This window comes from Cyprinus carpio, chromosome B9 (assembly GCF_018340385.1).
Source record: "Cyprinus carpio isolate SPL01 chromosome B9, ASM1834038v1, whole genome shotgun sequence".
NCBI lineage: Eukaryota > Metazoa > Chordata > Actinopteri > Cypriniformes > Cyprinidae > Cyprinus > Cyprinus carpio.
Window position 1 is genome coordinate 13,124,693 of NC_056605.1, and position 25,109 is coordinate 13,149,801.

Consider the following 25,109-nt stretch of genomic DNA (forward strand, 5'->3'; position numbering starts at 1 on the left):
TATTTGTACATTTTATACTTAGTGTAGTCTCACTTTATCAATTAAAACCCTGTATATTTATATATATATATATATATATATATATATATATACAGTACAGACCAAAAGTTTGGAAAAATTACTATTTTTAATGTTTTTGAAAGAAGTTTCTTCTGCTCATCAAGCCTGCATTTATTTGATCAATATATCAGAAAAACAGTAATATTGTGAAATATTATTACAACTTAAAATAATAGTTTTCTATTTGAATATACTTAAAAAAAAATAATATTCCTGTGATGCAAAGCTGAATTTTCAGCATCATTACTCCAGCCTTCAGTGTCACATGTAACATCCAGTCTATCACATGATCATTTAGAAATCATTCTAATATTCTGATTTATTATGAGTGTTGGAAACAGTTCTGCTGCATTTATTCAAAAAAAAAAAAAAAAAAAACTCTAATAATATATATTCTAATAATATATTTTCTTTACTATCACTTTTTATCAATTTAACACATCCTTGCTGAATAAAAGTATTGATTTTATTTAAAAAAAAAGAGAAGAAAAACAATTACTGACCCCAATTACTGACCAGTAGTGTATATTGTTATTACAAAATATTTATATTTTAAAAACATAGCTTCTTTTTTTTTTTTTTTTTTTTACTTTTTATTCATCAAAGTATCCTAAAAAAGTATCACCATGTTCTGAAAAAAATATTAAGCAGCAGAACTGTTTCCAACTTTGATAATCAATCATCATATTAGAATGATTTCTAAAGGATCATGTGATAATGATCCTAAAAATTTAGCTTTGCATCACAGAAAGAAATGATAATTTAAAGTATAATAAATTTAAAAACAATTATTTTAAATTGTAATAATATATCACAATATTACATTTTTTTCTGTATTTTTGATCAAATAAATGCAGGCTTGATGAGCAGAAGAAACTTCTTTCAAAAGCATTAAAAATAGTAATGTTTCCAAACTTTTGGTCTGTACTGTATATATATAAGCATTAAAAATAGTAATGTTTCCAAACTTTTGGTCTGTACTGTATATATATTTAATTAGTTATGAAAAAAATGCAATTAAAATATTTTAACAGATTATATAATTCTAAGTACTTTATTAGAAAGGAAAAACTACTAAATACGACAAAATAACGAGGAAACAAGTTTTGTGTATTTTATTCAGTGATGAGCAGCTATAAGAATGATTCTCACTTCCAGTCTTCAGTTTTTCAAATCTGAAATCTTCCTTTCAAATGCATTGTGATTAAATATCCAAAATATACAGCTCTGGTATGAATTATTGCAAGATCGCTTTATAAACAGTTGTTTGAAGAGCAGTAAATAATCTTTCACATCTTTCTGCCATGTTTTTTTTCAGATATGAGGTTGCGTAAAAGAGATGAACTACAAATTTAAGATAAATAGACAAAGTCTAAGATAAATAGAGCTGAATGCATTTCATCTTAATTTACATTAAGTGGACATGCTGTCATTTTTCAGTCTCAAGTCCATTATGCTTATGCGTCTAAAACTAATGCATGTGAAAATTATATTTCTCAATGGTCTGTGGTTCACAAGCACAAACTCCAGATGATACATTGTGAAGGTATTTTCCAAAAATGCAATACATTCCAAACAAAGGACAGGGTGCTTGAGATTAACACTTGATGAAAGTCTCATGGCTGACCCTGTAAGTAGCTTGAAGCTCTGCATTCTTTATGTCTGTTTCTTGACAATTTCTGTTTTCTGATTTCATTAACTGTATAAATATTATATTTCAAACATAATGCATTTTGATGACACTAAATTTATTGAACATGGTGTTGAAATGATGTTTTTGATGCCCTGACTTGATTAACCCTCCAGTGAGAGATCCATTAAAAAAAAGTGATAAAACAATGACCATTTCTCATATGTTCCTGTGATTATTGTAATTAATGATCAGTTGTGAATGGTTTTGAGAACTGTTGAGCAGTGTTAGCATACTAAGGTTTTCATATGAGGTCAACAATATACAAACTCTTAAAAACCCACACAAACTGTAACAAACCACTGAAAATGCATTTCACTAAGGAGCAAACCGATGAAAAATAGTGATCAGTATCAGTAAAAGTGCATTAAAAGCCCCATAGATTAAATATCTCACAAAGATAAAGAGTTTTTACATGTTGCTTCTCTTGCATTTGCTTTTTACCTTTGAGTTTAAGAGTAAAACGAGTTTTTACTCTTTCTGTTAAAAGTTCGCAAAGTGCTTTTGAAAGAAAATGACAGGGCATTAATCACAAGAAGTAGTCATGATGATTTTAAATGCTTATAAATAATCGTCGTTGTTCCATATCCAGCCAGCTTTACAGAGGCATATGCCAAATATCCTTTTCTTGATGTTCTGTCACTTCAGAGAATAAACAGCCATTACACCATAGCTGCGGTGCTGATGTGGATGTGTTTTCATTCATTGAGTCTGCACTCATAATATACTGTATACGGGGCTGATCTAACAGGAAATACACACAAAAGCCCTCTGATGAGAAAATTTCTGAATGTCTCGACTTCACAGCTGAAGAACCCCTCCTAAATCTTGAGTAGTCATTGAGACTAGCGGTCCTGGGTTTTCTGAGGGGTGAATCACAAGTCAGACACTCCTCTAGGCTTTCCCAAAGCCTCAGGGTTTGAAATGTGTATGCATGAATCTGGAATGTTCTAGATTCTTTTGTTCTTGTCCTTGTTTGGAATCGCTCTTCTCAATCCCATTATTCATAAGGGTTCTCGGTTAGTGGCACAAACTGAGTTCCTTCCTGACCAAGCACTTTTTACACTGGACCACGCAGCACCAGTGGAAACGGCAGAGACAGTTTTCCTCCAGGACCACCGTCTCATCCCAGTGGCCCCGCCCGCAACACAGAAGGTCACATCCACTCACGTCCAGTGCCGTGCTGTTGCACATCCGCCCACGCGTTCCCAAAGAACCCGTCTTCCGATTGGGCAGGCAGAAGTCAGGCGACTCGGCCGAGTAGATGAGATCTTGCTTATCTGGAGGTTTGATGTTCTGTCCCACTGGAATGAGAGTCTTACCGTCATTCCCACCCATCACTTTGGATGCCCCATTGAAGCGCTCGAGCAGGCGGTCGCCCACCTCGCGGAAGTGAGGCATTTTCTTCCAGCAGGTCCTCAGAGTGCAAGAGCCAGACAGCCCGTGACATTTACATTCAGTTTCTCATATAATTCTTCACCGCCTGCAGTTCAAGACACAAAGATAGTTCAGTGAGATAAAAGGAGAAGCTATTTAGAAGGAATTTACCCTCATCTCTCCCCTCCCTCTTTAGCCTCCAGCCACTCCAAAGCCAATCTGAGAGTTTGAAAACAGAGATTCGTACAGTTCTATACCTGTTGAAATTAACATTTGATAAATGCAGCGTTACCATTTTTCTAACTTTAATTCCAAACAAGTCGCTGCATGGCATTTGAATGCTCTTTGAGAAAATCACCATCTGCCAAACATGTCTATATTCCCCCTTAATGCCTGTTTACTGGTGACTGACCCCATGCTAACAGGACCTGAGGCTGCGAGGCAGTGACCTCTGGAAGATGAAGCACTACTGACACTAGTGAATAACTAATCTGAGGATTTGGCCAGTGGCCGACTGATGATGGCTTGAAGGAAACCATAAATCTGACTTTAGAGTTCTGAATAATAATGAATTATAAAGTAGTAAACTGAGATAAGAGTAGTTGTACTAAAAAAAATGATCTATCACACACACATGCACCACAGGTTTCTATTATACAGTAGGCGGCATAATTGCAGAAAAAATGGAAATATAAAAAATAATGTTTGCTTAAAAAAAAAAGAAAGGTTTGCCCTGTCTAAAAAGTATATTAAAGACACACTCCAATCACACTTAAATTGGTGTGTTGGATTGCACACTATACTAAAATATAAAAGAGAAATGTAAACACACCATAAGTTTGGGGTTGTTAAGGATTGTTTGTGGTGGGTTGTAAGGATGTCTTTTTAAGACACTTATGCTCACCAAGGCTGAATTTATTTATGTGAAATATTATAACAATTAAAAAAAAAAAAAAAATATATATATATATATATATATATATATATATATATATATATATATATATATATATATATATATATATATATAATATATTCTATTATTATTATTTTCATATTTTTAAAAATGTTATTTCTGTGATGCAATGCTAAATTTTTAGCATCAATATCCAGTCTTCAGTGTCACATGATCCTTCAGAAATCATATCTAATATGCTGATTTGCTGCACAAAAAAGCATTCCTTATATTAATAATATTAAGTGCTACAGCATTTATTTGAAATCTAAACCTTGTAAATGGCTTTAGTGTCACTTTTGATCAATTTAATTAATCAGTAAAAGTATTAGGTATTAGGTAGGTCTTTCATTACTGTTATGTTAAACAGTTTACTGTTATGTTAAACAGTTTATTATATTATTTGTAAATATCATTATGTGTTAACACATCCAGTTTATTTCAAAGTATAAAAAAGTAAATAATCATTTAATATAAATTTTGTAATTATTGGGGTCTGCAGTTTGTGTGACTGACACTTGTAGAATATATGTGTGGGTGTATATAATTTATTGAGATTTTTTATGAAATGCCTGCTCTGCTAGGCACTTTAGTGTGTGCATGTGAGTGGTTTTGTGGTTTCTGATCACACAGAACGGAACTAAACAGTTTCCATGTTAAATCAAATAAATACATATACATTTTAAATTAATTGTGCATGTTAATACTGTAATGTGAAAGCCCTAGTTTTAAAAAGGGACACTCCTGTAACTATTAAATGGATCTAGACAGTAAATAAGGGAACAGAGAGAGAGGTGATGTTGGGAAACTAGTCTCAACTCAGTTCATAGTGTGCTCTCCAGCCTTTGCCAAGTATATTTCCATAACATTTCCAAGCTTTTCCATGCTTGGGCTTTTGAAGTGCACCATCTGCTCATTTAAGCTTGACTATCTCTTAAGGGTTGTACAGGCAAAACAGCACACGACTGTGCTTGTATCATCTATGCATCAATGCAAAAAATCTATCCACATTGATATCGTACCAGGAACATAAAAAAAAACAAACATCTACACCAAACCTGCATGAGGGCGACATACTATGTGAGACAAAAAAAACAAACAAAAAAAAAAACATTAAGTACATACAAGATGTATTTATTGCTGATGTATAATAAGGTTTGTGTGAACTAAGAACTTAATATCAGATTACATTCACTGTTCTCTCACATGCATCCTAGTACAGAATATTGAACTAAATACAGCACTCTGACAAAGTTTCATGTAACTTTTTTTTAACCTGTCAGAATTTTCAACAGTCATTACTCCAGTGTCACATGATCCTTCAGAAACCTTTAGAAATCTTTAGTAACATTTTAAATTTCTTTACAGTCACTTTTGGTTAATTGAATGTGTCCTTGCTGAATAAAAGTAATAATAAAAACAAAAAAAATTACTGACCCCAAACTTTTGAATGGTTGTGAAAGTTAACACCTTATACTTGTTTAATATTCTTATTTAATAGGTTGGATTACATTTATACCACCACTAAAAGACTGTAAAAAGCCTGTGTAAACTATTTTTATTAATTTTTTTTTAATTCATGGCTATATGTGTCAAGATAAAGATGAAATATCGTACCAGTCGACCGGCTTCATTATTATGAAGGTCTATCAGCGTGCGGATGTCACTCTTTCCCTTCCTCCGCCTGGCGTCCATAAACTGCTTGGACTTCTCATAGCCGAACTCCACGTCGTCTCCACAGCCACCCCACTCCCACTTGACCCCCTCGGTTGGGCCAACACTGGCTAAACGTGGGGGTGGCCCTCTGCTCCGTGTGGCCTCGCAGCCGCATTGCAGCAGCTCCCCCATGCTGCAGGCCTGAGTCACTGCATGCGTCACACCCGCTGCCGTGATAGCATACACAAACGCTGTCTCTCGGATGTCTGTGAAAACACACACACACACAAAGAGACATCAAAGAGAGCTTCTGATTGTTGGCCAGGCTGGGTTTTTCATCGAACTCTGATAATTATGGCACTTCAGATATCCTAGCTGCATGGGCTATTTCTGTGACAAGGTAGTCTCATCCACAGCGACAGCACTACTGTGGCACAATGAGCCATATGAGGTCATGGCATATCAGACCAGAATAAGCCGCACTGCGAATCAGAACATATGCTATTCAGGTCTTGTTCCATAATGTTTCAATATGCAAGAAATCTTTTTTTAAACAAACAACCCGAAATTAAACAAACCCCTCAAAATCAGGGTTCCCATGAACCTAGAAATACTTTACTTATCAAATCTATCCAAAAAGATGGAAACTATGAAAAGTATTAATAAACAAAAGACATTACACACCTTGTAGATTAAAATATTTTCTAAAAATGGAAACAAAACATTTTTTTGTCACTTATACACTCCAGTTAAAAAGTTTGGGGTCATTGTAATTTTTTAATTAGAAAAGACTCATTAAATGGATCAAAAGGGACAGTAAAGACATTTATAATGTAACAAAAGATTTCTACACTGTAAGGAAAAAGGGAAAATGTACTGGTAATTTTCTGCTAGGCCATTATCTGTGCATTTCTTTTAACTCTAAAACACAACACAGTGCAATGATTGATTCAAAAAGTGTAAAAAACTGTTTTTTAACAGACAGTGTACTTCATAGAATTTATGTTCTTCAGAGCTTTTTATTTATCAAAGAATCCTGAAAAAATCTATAAGCATTTCCACAAAATATATTAAGCAGCACTGTTTTCAGCAACAAGAAATGTTTCTTCAGCAGCAAATGATTTCTGAAGAATCATGTGACACTGGAGTAATGATGCTGAAAATCCAGCTTTGCCATCACAGGAATAAACTACCAATTTTAAAAATATATTAGACTCAAAAAACAGTTATTTTAAATGCCAATAATATTTCAAAATATTGTTGTTCTTTTTTGTTTAAAATATATTTTAAGAAGATGACCTGTTACTCTTCCTGTCGAAAAAGTTATTTTGAAAGAAAAAAACCAGTTCACTCGAAATATTTATTAAATGCTAACATTTAATAATGTTAATAAAAACAAATGCTCTGCAATAACAGAAAAGAGAGAAGAGAACAAGAAAAGAATGGAAGGATTGGAAAGGACAGATGTGTTTAGCAACTCGTAGTAAGGGAGTTGAACGGATTGACTTTTATCCTGTGTAAACTCTGAATGCAGTGAGCGTGCAGTCACTCCTCAGCCCTGTGCCAATTCTGCATTGCATGATTCAGTGAATGGGATTCATTAAAGCCAGTGAAATGGAATCAGAGCTCAGAGTGCACACACACACACACACACACACACAGATATTAATCCCAGCTGTCCATTCACACGCCCACTGTCGTCTTCATACTGTGAAACAATGTGTGTGTGTTCCTGTTTTGATACATGCACAGCACCCCACCTGAAAACACCTGTAGCTTTTCTGGCGCTCAAAAATCAACCAAGTCAAACCCTAACACTGTTCACTACATTACTATCCAAAGTGTCCTAAAGAGACATAACAAAATCTTCAGATTATGTGGATATATATAGATATATATATATATATATATATATATATATATATATATATATATATATTAAAATATATCTATAGCAGTCCCTCAAGGATTTCATGATGGCAGAATTTTATGCAAAATCAGGCAAACAATATTTGCAGCAGCTTGCACTTTGTCTAGGCATATGTCTATACAAAAAAATGTTAACCGGTGGGGGGAAAAAGCAATATTTACTCTGATATAAGGCAAGTCCATTTGAGCACAGAGAGCATAATATTTAATATTTACAATGATCTCATCCACCATCATTCATTCATGACACTTGTCTATTGTCTTTCCAATATTTTTGCTTCCAAAAAAGCACAATAGAGACACAGCTTGTCTATCCAACCTCTTGTTTATATTTATGTGTTAAGTGTGTAGTAAATTTATTGATACAATTAAGCTATATAATACTAAATTATATAATACTATAATATTAATATAAATATACAATGCTAAAATATATTCGTTTCCATAATGCCATACTTCACTAGTAGATTTAAAGGGTTAGTTCACCCAAAAATGAAAATTAGGCTGCGTTTTACTCACCCCCAAGGTAGAGCCCTGCTTTTTCAGCCCGACTTTTTTTACATCCTTGGGCAGGGCTTCGGGCAAATTTTTCACGTCATAGTTCAGACGCGGGCCTTTGGGTTTAGGCTTCATACAATACGAGACCGTGCTACCTCGGACTGTCAAGAGTGACTCAACAGTGTTTATTGTCCTGCCAGCAGCAGTTTGGTGCGTGCCGTCAGCGCAGCTGAACACTTCTGCGTTCAGATACACACAATTGGCTTAAGCTTGCCACAAAGCACTGGCAAAAGTAATTACATAAATGTGACAGGGGAAATAGTAAGGAGATATTTGAGATTATTTACTAATAAATAATGTTTTCTGAGTCTGTGTCGCAAGGATGAAGTTGCCGATCCTTTAAAGAGAAGTGCATCTTTATGGATTATGATTATGATTAGCCTATAATGAAATAGTTTTTGTTTTCGATTTGTTTTATTTCGTTAAGTAATCATTTAAATCTTTCTATAGATATATTTAGCATATCTGTGAGGCATGAATTTGCACTGATTTTCATTTCATTTTTGTACTCCTGTTAAAGACGAGATAGCAGAAAGCGCATCATGTTTGTTTTCTTTATTTTATATAAGCACAACACGTTTTGGTTGATATTGTGAGTGCACACAAATAAAAGTAGACCCTTTTGCAGTTAAGATGATTTACTCTTACCTGTTATGAGCAAAAAATGACGGTGTATCCACTGAAAAAAAATGCAAGTGATCGCACCCGGTGCCTCCGTGTCTCCCAAAACTACTGGATATAGCGCATATTTATCTAGGTTTAACGTTTTAAACATTGTTAATATGCTCGAACTGTTTTGTATCTATAGATTTTATTTTAGGCAGTCCGTGATGATTTGAGAAGGCTAAATTGATCAAACATAGGCTCACTGTCTGTCGCTGGCCTCATTGGTCCTTACTTTAAAAAACTAAAACTTATTTTTAACGAACAAAAAATGCTCCAAACATTTTTTGTATAAATTACTTAATAAAAAAACTAAACAAAATATAATCACTTTGCTATTACATACAAAACTGAACTGTTTTATAGCAAAAAAAAAAAAAAAGACGGGCTCGGTTCCAGCTCAGGACGGTAATTCTGATAAAACTGTCGGACATGGGCCGGCAAGGCTCTGAGCGTCTTGGGCCAGGGCCGGGCTAGGGCCTAAATTTGAGGCACGTGCAGGGCTCTAGGGGCCGGGCTAGGGCCTAAATTTGAGGCACGTGCAGGGCTCTAGAATGTAGTACATCCAGATTACATTCACGTTTCTTTCAGCTATTTCATGGCACTCAACGGGTGTTGCATTCCTTCAGTCCAAAAGACGTGAAATAAAAAAGTGCCCTTCCATAAAACTGAGTGTCTCAATTTGGCTCCGGGGGTGAACAAATGCCACCTGTAGTGAATCGATGCATTTTTTTTGCAAGAAAAATATATCCATATTCAAAATGTAAATAATCACTTGAATCTAGCTTGCGCTCACTGTTGTAAACTACCACATCCCCGTGGTAACTAGGATTTACACAAGCTCCAGTCTGGATCCAGACACACCTGAGAAGAGATGATGCCAACCCCTTAGAGGACCTCAGGTGATGCTAACACAGAGACAATACATACAAAAATACCACATTTTTGCTATAAGTTTCATGCATAATTGCTGTTAAAAATAATAGTGTTAATCGTCTGTTTGTTTACGTCTTTTATTGATTTTTCCCGAACATTTCTGCCGATATGCACATAAACTGACAGTCATCACTGAAAAGCAACTACTAAATATTGTAGAAACTTAATTTTCTGTAAAAGTTCTTTGCAATGATTTGTATTGTAAAAAAGCGCTATACAAATAAACTTGAATTGAATTGAATTGAATGAATCGCTATACAAATAAACTTGAATTGAATTGAATTTTGTTGAGAGAGTGAATGGTGGGTTTTTGTTAAATGTGAGCCAAAATCATCACAATTTAAACAGAACCAAAGACTTAAACTACTTCAGTCTGTGTGGCACTGAAATTTATTTTAATACACAAGTGTTTCATAATTTGAGTTGAATTACTGAAATAAATTAACTTTTCCATGACATCCTAAATTATTGAGATGCACCTGTATGAACCCAACATAACCCTGTTGGCATGTTTTGCAGGTCTGTTGTGCATTACTACACAGTGCAGTATCTGGTTTCAGTTCAGGAGTCATGAACCACCTGCATGTGTGTGGCAGGAATCACTATATTCCAATTATTAATTTTGATTACATAATGCCTACACAAAGAACAGGGATCATAAATCACAAAAACAGTAAAGATATTTTGCCATTCGGTAAAATCATATCCAGTCAGAACGTAGATACCAGTAAATGTGATATTTAAAAGTCGAAATGAAATGCAAATTCACATCTATTTTCTAAATACATGTTATAGATATTGGTGTGAACAAATTCACCTATGCATATATTATATACTGTATATAATGTATTTTGATATTGGATGTATACTGTATATATTGCACTGTATTGGTTGACATATGCAGAACTTCTCAAACTATTTTAGTCCACTTAAAACTGCAAATGCCACATCAAAATATAATCAACAGCTGACTGATAGAACCAAGTCCCAAACTTATTTTTTTTTCAATATGTACATCACAATACAGATGAAAAGATCTGCCACTACTTCTGTTGTATTGCAAAATATTGATCAAGGTGTTAGCACACAGTCCTATTACCTCCTGCTAGTAGATGTCCTCACCATTATGGAGGCTTTCCTCCAGGTATTTTAGACCTGTTTTCATACAATGTCAGAAATATGAAAAAACTACATTTTCATGTTCAATTGAACCAGTTTGTTGATTGCATAACTGGCACAGGTGTGATGCGCATGTATCACTGGATTACAGCCAGTGTTTCCTGCAGTGTATTTCAGTGTCGGTACTGCTCATGTGCTGTAGGCCTAAGCACAACAAACATGCGGGGCAACCTGTATAGCTCAATCACATACAAATGATTCTTATCAGCGGGTGATGACATGAGTCTGATGAATCCACACGATGAATCTTTCACTGCATGAACTCAAAGGGCCCTGTCCCATATGGAACACTTCATGTGCACTTACAATGGCTTGCCGTGTGCATGTGTCTGTCCACGAGACTCTAGGGTGTCCCTTTTGTCATTTTTGTATTCGAGAAGGGTGCTTGTGACAGTGCCCACCTTTGTGGCCGTTATGCACCCTCTCGATCCGGCACTTCTTGCTCGAGCCCGCTCTGGGGCAAGCTCCGCAGCAGACTTCTACCCGACAGTCAAAGCGGCATTATGTCATGAACGTGCGGACTCAGAGGAAGACCTCGAGAGTTTAGGGTGCCATGTTTGGGGGACAGGAGGCCAAATGCTGTAAAACCGGGAGGGGAAAGCCATCGGAAAATGGCCACTGCACATTCATATGTGACTCACATTACTGAACTGCAAGTTCATGTCAATGTATCATTACTCACAGCCAGGTAGTCTGCTACTATTTCATGTTTATCCCTCATTTTTATATTATAGCTTTGGTCATGAATGGTGAAGGATACTACACTGAAATGGAATAAGTGTAGGCCTAACAAACAAGGAAAACTACCACATTTCAAGGACCAGAAAGTTAGTAAGGACCATTGTGACATAATGTTGTTGCGTCATCTTTTTTTGAGCTACGAAGCAATACTTTTTTGCATCATGGTACTCTTGTGAAAGTCCGTCGAAGACTGACAAGAAAGAGAGGGAAATCGAATGAATATCAGAATTCATTACGTTTTTGTTTTATATTGCATCTAAAAAAGTATTCTTGTAGCTTCAATAACATTACGGTTGAACCTTTGATGTCACATGGCTGTTTTAAAATGATGTCCCTAATACCTTTCTGGATCTTGAACGTTCGGTAGTTACATTGCTGTTCTATACAGGGGTACAGAAAAGTCCCTCCCGGATTTTCGCATTGAGTAAAGTGATCTTAATTTTGTGTTTCCGAAAGAAAGAACAACAAGGTCTTATGGGTATATGGCAAACGACATGAAGGGGAGTAATTTATGACAGAATTTTAATTTTTTGGATGAACTATCCCTTTAAGATCCCCCAAAGCACAGTCTGATGTCATCATGCTGGGCTTGTTGGGTACAGATTTATTCTAAAATAAACATAGTTGATTAAATATATTTAGACGAATCAGAGAAAATCCAGAACTTGCTTAGAATTAATATTAACAAATTACCATCTAAATTACTAAAATGTACTAAGTGTTTGTCATCTCATGAGTTAATTCCGAGGAATCTCGAGATAATAAAATATAACAATAAATAACATAAACATCCTCCGGTGATTTCCCAGGAGTTCAGACCTCATGGGATATACATTCTAATATAACTCAAGCATTTTTGGAAAGTCAGGACATATATCAGGAATCAAACCTCTATTTTGTAATACAGTTGTTAGACATCCAAACATTGAAAATACTACCAAAGGACAAAATGGGCACATCTGGATCCACACTATATTTAATCCAATACATTCAATAAAGACGGAGGTTGTCATTTGACAGTACCGAGGGGTAAAAAGTCTCTTGATTTCACCTAAGCTTCCTCTTATTTTTTCGCTCCAAGACACAAATTCCAAAACGACAGATTTTGTTGCAGCTGTCTATGCCCAGGAAAATGCCTAGAAAACGAGAGGAGCGAGACAACTTACATCCAGAAATGGGGATGTCCTGTGAGGAAAGTAGACAACTAGTTTCTAACTACTCAATCTTTGGCGTCAATGTATAGATATGCGGTGGCTCAGATGGAAAATCGTAGGATGAGCAGGTCGGGCCCTCCAGTGCTGCACTCCACCAGTGCTGACGGGTGGTGGAATCATTTGATGTGATTTATTTTTGACCAACCATGTACTGGACTGCATGCAGCGAGGGCATTGAGAGAACAACCTATCTAAATGTTGGCCGCAGCGATGCTAGTTATGCATTACCTTGGATTTCACTTTTATCAACTGAAAGGCAAACTTGCAGCAAACTCAACTTCACCGTCTCATGGTAATGCTTCAGGCTACTCAGAGTGTACCACTCAAATTCTTGGTCGTAAAACTCGAAATCTGGGGCCATTACAACACAGTAAGTAAATGATGCATTAATACCAACTGCAAAACTATTTACCAGGACACCTGAAGCGCGTAAAATATGTCGACCTTTTTTTAACGTGGACTTAGGAAAACATCGAGATTCAAGAGTTTGTGAAAATTCGCTTTCGCACACCACTAGCACAAAACTGAAGTGAGCTTTCTGATGTCAAATTGTACTGTCGCAAACTCCTGCAATAGTGTCCAAAACTCTTGTTGCGGCACAAGGGGACTCCCTTACACCTACTAGGACTGGCTCTTTTGTCCCTATTAAATGATAAACACATATTCATGCCAGGTTCGTTCGAATGCCCTGGAGGTACACTGGCCTATGAACCTGTTCCAAACGGGGGTGGGGCTTGGAAATTAGGAAAATAACACGTTCTTGAAATAGGACCCCCTGAAAGAAATCGGGACATGTGGGGTTATGTGATTGGGTCTGTTAGCATGCCATCTGGCGGTGTGAAATGGTAATATTATAAGAAAATGAAAGGTAGAATTAGTAGTCTTTAGATGCGTTGCATAAATGAGTGATCGTCTTGGCCTCCAGGCTCTTGGTGAATTGAACTTGTTGAATTGTGTTTCTCTGATATAAAGCCTTGACGCTTACTTTATTCGTTTTTTCTTCGTTTATATTCCTCGCTATCGATCTCCCTAGCTTCATTTTTTTTTTTCTTTTCAACATAGCACGGAGCAAAAGCCTTAACGTAGTTCAAACTGTTGAGTCCACGCTCACAACTCAGAATATGAAGCTTACCATACACATCTCTGCTGAACATAAGGGGCCAATGTGTGGAAACAAGGATGGTATTTCAGTAGTTACAAATTTGGAGAGAGGGTGAGAAACCTTGAGTCCCATTACAGAATGTACCAGGGGCGGGGATCATGCACCTACCTATGGCACTACTGGCAAAATCTGGTCTATGCTAGATAAGATGTTTTGTGACCAAAGAAAAGAAATGCTTTTTGACCTATTAACTTCATATAAGAGTGATGAGACAAAGAACTAATTTTCGCCTATGTTATATACACTACCAAACAAACAAAAATACTACTTTTATCAGCAAGGATGCAGTAAATTTATTTTTTTTTTACGATGATAGACTTGTACATTTTTGCGAAAAAAACAAAACTATTATATATACATAGATATTATATATATATATATTTAAGGAGGATCTATATATAAAAATATGATATTATATATGATATATATATATACTATTTATGTATGTTGTATATATTTTCAACATAAAGGCCTGTTCTGTTGAAATTTGTATTTCATCAGTGTACTAAATAAGATTCCTGAAAAAAATAAGTACACAAAGAAATGTCCCAACAATTACATTAACGCCGAGCACAACTGTTTTCAGTAGTGGCTAATATTCTTTTTCTTGAGCAACCAAATAAAGCATATTAAAACGATCTATCAAAAAGAGTTGAAGTGTTGACAAATATTTGATTGCACGGAAGAGAAAAAGACTTGCCGTAGGGCTTCTGTCTGATATTTTATTTAGCGTTTGACATCGGATCAAATTAGATTTTTTAAAATAGATATATAAATAGACGACGACAGAATCTTAAATATAACTGATAGTACTATAGTACTTTTAAAGGAATATATTAACTGTTTTTTACTTTATCATATATGCAAGCCTTTGTATGCCATAAGAGTCTGTTCACAACAAAAGCGTTCCTATTAGTGTATATTGAATAATATTAAGTGCAAAAAGCTTAATTTTTAAATATATATGTTTAGAATAATGAAATTATAAAAACAAGGTAAAACCACTGCCTCTCCTCGCACCATTTATGCAATAATAAAAAGTATAATTTAATAACATTTTAATTTGACTTGTGATTATAGGAGCATGCTTGTTGTCATTATGAGACTTGAAGCTTGAGGGGTAAAACGTCCAGTAACCTCTGTGCATCAGACAAAAAGCCCAATACCAAACACATTTATTGACACAGGACATAAACAAGAGGTTACCTTGACAGCACAAAAAGAATGAGGCCCCATTCCTGAGGTTACAGGGCAAAATTACGCAACACAATGGCCGATCCTTAACAATTTCGTGGGTTTCTAAATGGAACCGCATATTGTCTCGGAGCAATTTTAAACGACCGGCATTACAACCTCAGAGACAACATGTAAGAGCAGCCGGCAGCCATTTCCAGCAAATTCTGGCATTAGGAGGCCGCTCCCTTGGGCCAAGAAAACAAGCTCTGGTTTACATGTTTTGAATAGGGAAGAAAATAGCCCCCAGTTATTTAGCAATGGAAGAAAATATGTGAGACACTTTGTACAAACCCTATCACTTGGTGCAGGAAGTGAACCTGCCTTAGCAGAGGATCTCAGCTCTGACACGTGGGCATTAGAGCCAAGTCTCACGGGTAATTGTGGTAAATGCATGAAAAACAGAAGAGCACTTAGCCTCACTATAGACACAGAGGAATTTATGATTTAATTACCCCATTTTTGTGAGGCAGTCTCCAGTGCTCAGTCTAAGTGGGCTGATGCAGACAGAGAGGAATCATGTTGCATCCGATGTGTGAACACGTCCACACTGGAGGACAAATGCGTGAACTCTCAAGCGCCCAGATCTGGATATGACAGAGCCTGCATCTCTCTACATTGCTGGTGATATGGGCATGTCTAAAGAGAAATCTCATGTGAAATGAAATTAGGCAAAAAATTGTACTGACCATCTTAATATCATACCCTGTTGGCTGAGGGCAGACTATGTTCAGCCCCAAGTAGCTCCCTCTACTGGTGACAACCAATTAGACCGTTTACAAACAGAAAAGGTGAGCAAACATGCACCATCAATTTCACTACCGACCTAGCCTTTAATGATATGCTCATGTATACTCATTGGGAAGCCAAAAAGGGGATAGACTGTTAGGTTAGGGTCAGTAAATAAGTTCACATGTACTTGCAAAGTGGTTTCTTATAGTTAGTAGAATGTGGGCTGTCAAAATAAAGTGTTACCAAAGTAAACTGTGGCCTAAACTACAAGATGCATTTACATGTCATGCCTATTATGTATCAAACCAACTCTTGATCGGATTGCAAAAAAAGAAAAATGTTTCCAAAATATTAGATAATGACAGACATCTTAGCATCAACACCGCTGTTGTGAGGCAGAATAATTGCCTCAACTGAACAAGGTAAATCCAACGTGAGAAGGGAGGGGATGAACCCTGCGGAGGGCCTAATAATTGTAGAGGCCATGTTAGTTTATTACTCTTCAAAGGGCTGAAATATGTGGCCGATCAATGATTATGCAATTTGGGGATCGTTTTTAGAGAGCAATTTAACACAGAAGAAAGGCACTGAGGTAAACTGGACACAACAGCTGTCCTTGTTCTCTCTTGAACTTGGATCCAACATGCTGAAATGAGGGCACAGGGGGTCTCTAGGTCGCAGGGCCAGAGTTCACGGCCTCAGAAAGACGTCGCTGACCCATAATCGAGACAAAGATTGATTAACCCTATTAGGACACATGCTCACCTTGCTGGAGGACTTTGCCCAAAGTACGATGTTGTTCTGGCTGGTACAGTTCCAGCGTCGAAAGCGGACACTGGTATTGGCATTCGCGCACGCCCAGCTTGGCGCCCTTGGCCACTTCGTTGACAATCTCCGGCTGGGTCTGGCACAGTTCTGCCTGCTTGCCCGCCAGACGTTTGGTCTTCCTGCAGATGCTGTTCGGGTCCATGACCAAGGGACTCCCCACTGCCCTGAAACGAACAAAGCTTCATCAGATTGACTCATCTGAACTAACACACAAGGTTTCACAAGATAAAGTGCGGTTATCTTCTCAAACCACACGGCACACAAACCACTTTAAATGATGAACAGCATTATAAATTTAATGTTCTGTTGCTTTACCGCAAGGGTTCACATTAAGGTCTGAGCCAATCCTCATTCGTTTAGGGCTTTTCTTGGTTTTTAGGCGTACTCATTGTTCCTTGCAGATGACAAAGAAAATATACAGAAAAAAGACAACTACTAGAGTCAGACACACTATAATGTCAGCGGTAATCGAATTACCCCTTTGAACATAAACAGATAACATTTAAAGCAAAAAAGCTGAATCTCTAATTGCTGGGTTTTTATCAAAAGTGACGACAGACGTGTGTTTTACACTTGAATCAATTGTTTATTTCAACTGCTAATGGGAGAAGAGCCTCTGGTCCAAAGCGTTGAGCGGGCTGCCAGAGCTTCCCGTGAACGTCGCTATGACGTAATGTGAGAACGGCACAATCCTCCGGTTCTTTCTTTTTAATAACTCTCGCCATATTGGATTGGAGTTCAGCGTCTGTGATCCGTGCAGCTGAAGTCGGTTTTTATCATTACGTTGCCGTATGGGGGAGCAGAGCTCTGTGCGAATACCTCATTGCTTTTCATTCACCCCTGTCAAGGCTAATCTTTCAGACTAATAACATTCATCTGCCGTGCGAGTTTGTTTTAAAAAGTCAAACCGACACTCTTGCCAGTCGCCTTCCATGGCGGTCTGATAAGAAATATGAGAGGGGAGATAACAGGCTTTACAAGTGATGCATCCCATCTTGATAGGCCTAATATTTCATTTACATACGACCATTCAACAGTCTTTGGACACAGAGCAGCACGAGTGTGTTTTGCTGTGATATATGCTTACATTTACTAAAGGGCACTTCAGATTCATTTCATTACACATTAAAAAATTGCATTTTATATACTACATTTATTTTACTTAAGTTTAACTTATTTAAATATTATTTAATTGTATTAAAATATATTTTTCTCCATATGACAAAGGAAATGTATTTTTTTGTTAAATCTCTTTTTTTTCTCTCTCACTAGCATCACATCAGACATTCCCTGTTTCTCTAATCTCAAATGCTCATATTTGTTTTAGTGGTCTAATGTGAGGTATATTCCACATATGTCTGGCCACATGGAGTACAATAAACCTATAAACATTAAATTTTTTGATGGTCAGTGTTCCACTGAGGTAAAATAAGTAGACAGTTTGTAGTCTTTCTTCTGAATCACACATGTCTCTCAAATCAGTGAAGGTCAGACTATTGTTTTTACAGTTTGACTTTAACCATGTATTATGTTGCAGTTCCTAATAAAATTGCAGGCCAATTGGCACATGCTCACCAATGTCAAATTTTACTCTCATTCGGCGCCTGAAGAGTGTTCATTTTGGACCCCGCCTACAGTAAAAAAAAATTCCAAGAGATGTTAATGCTAAACATCACAGTGTATTATGCATATCACTACTGTAAAGCAGTATTTATTCATCAAAAACACCTGGTAATTTATGATATTGTTAGCAAGCACAGTATTGTATCTCAGCATCTCTATTAATCTCCTTAAAAATAGAAATAAAATGTTGATCTTGTTAGGAGGCATATGTGACTCATTGTTTTGATCACAGTAACCCATGTTTAAACCCTCCGTGACTCCAGATTTCTTTTTCATCTTTTGTTATTATTTATTGGCAATGCATTTGATCACATTTATTTTATTATGACAGTCTGACAATGTTTCTCTTCAAAAATTTTAAATCTAAGTTTGATTTCAATTTAATTTTGACAGTCTAGCGCCCCACCAGGAAAAGTCTGTGGCCAGTGTCAAGGTTTCCATAGTGCTGAATGGACAGGCATGTAATAAAGCCTCTATTAGTATCTCTCGCAGATCTTGATCTATGACGCACACACCCCTGCGTGATAATAATGCAGATACAATGTTCTCCTCTGTAGCCTCTGATTATCTACAAACCGGTGAGCTTCTCAGCGCCAGGATCACTGCTCAAATAATGGAACCACATTTTACAGCAGGAGGTGTAGACTCGTAAAAGAGCAGACAGTGTTGGAGCGACTCTCTCTTTCCAAGTCCTGTTTCACTGTCAAAAGGGGCGAGGCAAAGCACTGGCTTTTAAGGGAGAGCTTGAATATCACAAAAGCGGCCCTGGGTTGCATATGTGGTCACATTATGGCTTGGGTGATACAGAGATGAAGATATTCGTCTATGTCTGATGAACCATCCCTTCCATGGCTCTAATCGAAACCAGCCACGACCAACAACATAACAAAATACAATGGAACATGTCCTGCAGAAAGAGTCAATCTTGACATGATGATGACTATTCTAAGATCACTTCTGCCATTTCTCATACAGTGATTCACATTAGGACTTTAATCGGGGAATAAGAATGGCATCTGGCAGAGGAAGACCACTAGACCTACCGTCATCCTCACAGCTTCGAAGCTACTCTTTTCTGCTTGCCCTTTATCTGGTGAGACTCCTGGATGGGATAAGCACGATATGGGGCCTAATCATAACATGGAAAAAGATGTACCCAACTTGTGCAATCAGGAATATCCAAAAACAGCCACATCATGATGTATGAGAGAGATAATGCAGAGGGGGAAACGGAGGGGGGACCTGTGATTAAGAGAAGTTATCCAAATAATCAGTGCGAACATACACATGCACATTTATCTTTTCTAGTTCTTTGTCGTCCTCTGCGCCTGCTGAGACCTCAGGTTACATTATGAATTGCATGGTTACAGATAAGTCTCTTCTTTTTTCACTTTGTGAAATAGCGAAATTCATCCCTACTTAATCCCCCAAGTAGTATGCTGGATATGAAGTCAGTCACGACAGGGCTGGAACTGCACAGAGTGGCTTGGGTTCACTTCTGTGGCGCGTGGCGCAGAGCCATGGCACAATCTCCTCTTGGAGCGTGCCACTAAATCATGCGAGTGGAACCACGGCACTGTGCAACTCCATCACTACGATGCTGTCTGTCACACGCAGATGGGACAGACCCAAAGTACGAGAGAACAGCAGATGAATGCTTGAGGTGAAACACTGTACGTGTGCCAAACGGGCCAAGCAGCTGTCATCTAATCGTTATCTGATCCATCTCTCAAGGCCGCTTGATTGGCTATCTCTCTATTCTCCAAATGAGATTCGCTTCTCCCAGATTGAACATTGGAGAGGAGATTGTGCAGTCTGGGACACACTAATATACATCGGTCAGGTCCAATAGGAGACCTATGAGTGGATAAACAATTACGAGTCTGTCATTTATTTACCTTAATGTCATTCTAAACATGTACTGTATTACTTTCTTTTTTCTGTACAATGCAGATATTTTGAAAAAAAATCTTTTTTGTCCATGCAATGAAAGCCAATATGAACCAGTGTTGTTTTTTAGACCCCATTGACTTTCGCTGTATGGAAAAAGAATAGTTCATCTTAATTGTTTCCACAGAAGAAATAAAGTTATACATGCTTAAAACTACATGAGGGTAAGTAAATGATGACAGAACTGTAATTTTTGAATGACCTGTCCCTTTAACACAGTGGCCCTCAACCAGGGGAGCAGGAAAATTATTTGAACTAAAATAAAAAATACTAAATAAAAATATTGAAATTCAATTAAAATCCTAAAATATACATAAACTTGAGGTGTAAGCGAAACAAATATTTTTTACTAACTAAATATAAATTGTATTAAAAATCCCCTATTTCATTGCAACATTGAATTAATATTGTAATTGCAATCTATTGTTTTTATTGAAGTAAAAAATTCTGAAACAAAAAATGATTATGGATAATTAATTTAACATACAGACATTCCCAGTTTCTGCTAATAAAAAGTTTGTAAACAAGTAGCTTTGTCATTATTACACAGCAGAACATTACAAAGAAAATATTATATGAGGGGCTTTTGAATATTGAATTGGATAATGGAGGCCTTCAAGTCAAAAAGGTTGAGAACCACTGCTTTAACATAATAAGGTGAGTGTGCACACAGATTGGGTCACACACGGGCATTTAAATTTAAATGTTGACTGAGAGTGTATTCACACACACACACACACACACACACACACACACACACACACACACACACACACACACACACACAGAGAGAGACATAAAAGTGAGAGAGTATGTCGCGTGAACACGCACACCTGTCCGACAGACTCCTGGCGGGTCGCCAGCACATGACCCCGAAGACTCCAGAAGAGGTGAGGCTTCCCATCTCTTCCTCAAGCACTCAGCTCTCAGCCCCGCAAATCAGAGCACAATCAGAGTCCTGAGAGCCAGTTTATCTGCCTCCGTTTCATCTCCTCTCAGCCTCAGCATGTGAATGGTACGCTGTCTGTCAGAGACCCTCGGCACAGCCCAGCCCCAGACGAGAGGTTTGTGATGGCATGTGTCATGCCCCAAAGAAAGCATCATTGTCTCTGCAAACTTTTTTAGACCTCCAGGTGTATGAGAGAAGGAGAGTATGTGTGCGTAAAAAGTGTGAGGGGAGCTTTAAGTGCAGCTGAACTTTTGTTGTTAATGTGAAAATGTGAAAATTTGATTAACTAAACATCACCATTGATAAAGGTAATGCGTAATTTTTGTTAATGCACTGTTTAGCAAACAATCTCCCTCTTGTCAAACTTGTGCATTTCAGAGTGTTAAGGGAAGGAGGAGTGTTTATAATGACACCTACAGCCCGGAGGTCCACCTAAAATTCCAACTCTGACCCCCAATGTGTCTACCTCTGAAACAGAGTACAGCTTAACCCTTAGTAAACCCATGATCATGGAAGCTATGATCAACTACTTTTCTGGAAACAGTAAATTTCCCTGTACAGATTTCAAATGTATTAAGTTATCTAGAATAAACTCCTGATCCACTTGTATTTTTTTAGAAAGTCATTTTAAAGTTTAACTAAATATTTTTTTTTAAATGCCATCTGAATATTTTATATAATCTATGCCGCTATTTACTGTGAATAATTAATTCTTATTCTTAACATTTTTTTTATTATTATTTTCATTTTGTGAGAAGTGCTCAATGGAAAGTGTATGTTAAAAAAAAATTAATAGTTTCATAGAGTGAGCAGTAAATAAGTCATATTTGATATGTATAATATTGAAATTCATTTTAGGCCTGTAATTCCAATACTGTACCATATGCACTCTAAACAATAAATGTGAAACAGAAACGAAATGCTTTACAGCCTGTTGCCGCAAAATAACTTTCAAAGGTTCCACAAACAGATTTTCATTCTTTAGTTCTTTATAAAACAATCTGTTTTATGCTACTTTGCCACTCCAGCAACCAACATAAGGATCTGAAGAAACTATATGTAACTTTAAGAACTTTTATAACCTCTATAGAACCATAACCACTCTGGAACACAGCAAGAAGTTTCATGATAAGAAGAGGGGGGTTTGCCGAACCTGAGAACTATTTATTGTTAAGAGTGCCTAGGGATGTTGCTTCAGTGAATAATTATGTGATAACCCGGAACGGTGTTGTCATGTTTTCATATTCGATCATCTCTAAACTATCAGGCTGAAGTTCCCCACTAACCCCACTGATCGAGCTTTAAATATGGAGCTTGCAGGAATTTCCAAAGGCGATTGAGCGCGCGCGTGAGATATTACTTACCACCAGAGCCCGATAATGTTGACTGGACAAAGCAGGATAAAGAAGAGGGCAAGTTGCGTTCTGGAAAGTGGAATCGTCATTGTCAGATGCCTTTCGAAGGACAAAAGTATGAGGTCTGATGCTGAAGAACTAGTCCAGAGATGAAAGAGGCTTGTCCTGGGAGAAAGTTTGATAATTTCTGAGGAGATTCAGCACCCCTGAATAATACACTTCCAAGAAGCACATCATCTGGTGAGGACGATCGCAAAATCCGCTTGGAAAGTGGTCAGCATCTTCATTCTTACTTCTTGGAGATCTTCATCCAGCAAAACTAGATAAAATAAGGAGGAAAAATCCAGGTAGAAGCGCACTTAGATTTTGAGCTTGATGGAATGCAGTCAAACCTCCTGAACTACTAAAATGCCAGAACATTTAAAAAGAGTTTCCGTTTGGAATGCAAAATATTCAGTTGTTCTTTTGAAGCGCAAAGCTGTAGATCTGAGTGTCATGCTGAGCCTGTGTGCGCGCGCCCCTTCTGTGACTGCTGCTGATCTCATCCTGATCCAAACAGGTAGACGTCTAGAAGGCATTTCGTGCTCCTCTCGTCACGCTTTTTCCTGCCTTCAGCTGGGGACCTTTCTCTCGTGGTGTTAGACACTCAGAGCTCATCACCCACTCAGTGACGTCGCCTGGGGCTTGAGTCAGGAACCTTGTCATACAGGAAAAAAACGGTTCTGATCTACAATTTCTGGAGGATCAGGTAGTACACGACACATTATGAATGTCCAGTGCAGAAGCAGTAATCTAGATAGATAGATAGATTCTCATTTACATATACAGTATATACAGTATGTGTGTGTGTGTGTGTGTGTGTGTATATATATATATATATATATGCTTGATTTATGACTGATTTATGACAATATGACCATCTCTGAGAAGAAGTCTACAAATTCAAATTATACAGTCCAGACAGGGTGAGCAATGGTGACACACTTTATTCCAGTATTAGTTTACTCGTGCTCAGGTATCTAGTATCTTTCCTAACTTACTCCAAGTGACTAGCCTTGCTGTCTTGCTTCTTCAGAATCATTATCAAATATTTTAGGATTTATTTGTATAAAGACAATCCAAAAATTCTTAATTTCCATTCAACTTGTGCTTTTGCAACCCCCCAATTGTTTAAATAATGATTTATGAGCATATCATAAATATAATAACACAGTCGTATTAGCCTGTAGTGCATTTAAAACAAAGCCATGAATCTTACACATTTGGCCTGTAATAGCTGTCCTCTCATCTATCATCTGCAAAGATCTGCATTATCACCCTCATTAACTGTCCTCCCAATGTAATTTGTAGCTCTCAGGACAGTTCTTCATTGTGATGTTGTCTTCATTTCGCCGTACACACTCTACTTCATCTATCCGATGGCCAGGGGGTCCCGAATTGAAATCCAAGTCCTCCCTTCTCTTTTGAAGTCTCATTTCCCTATTGGATTCAGACCACACAGTGATGAACTGCATCACATACAGGTACAATCAAAGATGGAAGCTCTGGATCTGTTTTCATATCTCGTTAGAGATAGCCGAGAGCAGAAAGGGGGATGTGATAGGCTGTTTATCTGTTATCTCAGGGTCAGGTCTTTTTGATTTTCACTCTTTGTTTTCCCTCCAGCTTCAAAGCTGCAAATATGAACAGTTTTGTCTGAGCTGCAGGTGTGTTGCAGTTCAATTTATCATTACATAAAAGAGAGAAGATAACCTGCCTGTCTCGTGAGATAGTTTAATTGCACAGAAACCGCAATCAATTCTGGACTGAAGGCAAATACATTTCCTGAAAGTTAGTGCATATGGCATTTTGTTCAAATTTGTTCAATTTAGAAAAGATGATTTACTTTTTTAAAAATATGAAATCATTTTAATTAATAACATCTAATTGCACTAAAACAGGTTCTTGTTCTTGTTATTCCTGTAGTTATATGAGATGAAGAGCCTTTTTTATATTAAAGAAAGTTATGAAAAGTACTTTATCATATCCCATCTATATATATCTGCTGCATAATTGGAAACATGGCTTTGACAAAACAGACTGTGTGCTCTTTCTCCCTTTCTCTCTTCATACATGTGTGTGTGTGTGTGTGTGTGTGTGTGTGTGTGTTTTGTTTGGGAGGAGCGATTCTTCATACTTGGCTTAAACTTTATGGACAATAAAGATCCCATTTCAAAGTACAGCAGGGTGTTGAGCCTGGGGTCTTGGCTGAGCGTTCCTGGGAACAGCCCTCTGAAGACCAGGAGAATATCTTCAGCTGACACATGGCGTGGAAAAATC

At 37.2% G+C, this 25,109-nt stretch overlaps 1 pseudogene; it reads right to left on the reverse strand.

The window, feature by feature from the left end:
- Nucleotides 1-1,747: 1,747 nt before the first annotated feature.
- On the reverse strand, nucleotides 1,748-23,306 carry LOC109097087 (annotated as a pseudogene).
- Nucleotides 23,307-25,109: the final 1,803 nt, after the last annotated feature.